Below are 1,424 nucleotides of genomic sequence, written 5' to 3'. Positions count from 1 at the left end.
CTTTTTCATCATAAACAATTTTATATAAAAGCAGTAGTATGGGTGACATTAAACGAAACTTGTTGTAAAAGTATGAAAGAAGAGAAACTGCCGAAATTTTCGCATGCAAATATTATTTCACAGATTTCTTTTAATAAAAATATCTACCCATTTAAAAATTTAATTACTGTAAATATAACTGGATATAACAACCATACTAATTCGATAACATTTTTTTTTCAGATGCTGCTTGAAATATTTATGGTATTGTGTAACAAAAGATCCAAGAAGTTACAAATTATCTCAAGAAATATGACAGCTTCTTCAATTCTCAAGAAATATGACAATTCATTCCTACATATTTTGTCTAAATAAATAATAAACGCTATTATTTAAACATGAGTTTGTTCTATTTTTTTCCATTTCTTAATTTTTTATAAACAAATGGGAGTTTAACATAATTATTTAAGATATAAAAATAGCTTCATAATTTCAAGCCTGTCATATTTTAACTGTTTTTGATACAAATATCATATTAGTGAGCATTATAAAAATAATTTAATAAAATTAATTCAATTAATCCTCAAACCTAGTATATTTTTAAACACTAAATACAAAGAAATCAAAAATGTTAAAATTATTATTTAGTGGTGAAAAGCTATTTTGTTATTTAATGTTGTTATGCTCATTAATTAAGAAATTTGTTTTAACTGACTTACAATACAAAATATCTGTTTTTTATACTGATCCGACGTATTTAAAGATGATACAATTATCAATACAGAGGAAAATATTGGTATTCATTCATTTTCTTCTTTCTTTTTTTACTTTTCCTTCGATAATCAAACTTATTTTGCTCCAATAGTTACTAAAATTATGAAGTGTCAATCAAATATTTGTTTGATCACATATCAATATCACAATCAAATATTTGTTTGATCACATATTTAAACTTCTATAGTTGTAGAGTTTTCCGGAAAAAGTTTATAAGAAACGTTTTAGAGAATATAACAAAACTGGCTTCTGAAAATGTAGCAACATCAGGAAACTATTCACTCTACTCAGTTTCTCACTAAAAAAATTTTTATTTAATGACTTGGAAGAAGAACTTCTTTTCAAAATTCATTTGATACTATCTTCTAATAAGTTGCTCAATTATCACTTTATTTTTGGTGTTGTCTGAAATTGTTTACACTTGTAAATATTCCTTAACTTCGCTGTCTATGTCGGACTAAGTAATAAGAATGTGTGGAGGTATATCATACTTACTCTGCACTCTGCTTCAAGTTAAGAAAAGACCATTGCTGTATAGGATTCAAGTAATCATCCGCGACTGCATATAGTTCTGTTCTACTCAGTTAACAAATTATATAAGTATGCTTTCAAAGCAATAATAAAGCTTTTAAAAGTTAAACACGTCAGGCAGAAATTTCATTCGAGCAATC

General features: G+C 25.8%; 1 long non-coding RNA gene across 1 annotated transcript in view; it reads left to right on the top strand.

The window, feature by feature from the left end:
- The window catches only part of LOC107438165 (uncharacterized), a 166,210-nt gene extending 165,829 nt beyond the window's left edge, over positions 1 to 381 (top strand). Inside the window, exon 6 of the long non-coding RNA XR_006226529.2 lies at positions 223 to 381. This is a non-coding gene — a long non-coding RNA (uncharacterized lncRNA). The remainder of the gene's footprint in view (positions 1 to 222) is intronic.
- The last annotated feature ends 1,043 nt before the right edge of the window (positions 382 to 1,424 follow it).

The sequence above is a fragment of the Parasteatoda tepidariorum genome, chromosome 8 (genome assembly GCF_043381705.1).
Source record: "Parasteatoda tepidariorum isolate YZ-2023 chromosome 8, CAS_Ptep_4.0, whole genome shotgun sequence".
In the NCBI taxonomy this organism is placed as follows: domain Eukaryota; kingdom Metazoa; phylum Arthropoda; class Arachnida; order Araneae; family Theridiidae; genus Parasteatoda; species Parasteatoda tepidariorum.
Note: the sequence above shows the minus strand (reverse complement) of the source record. Positions and strands in the feature narration are given on the sequence as shown.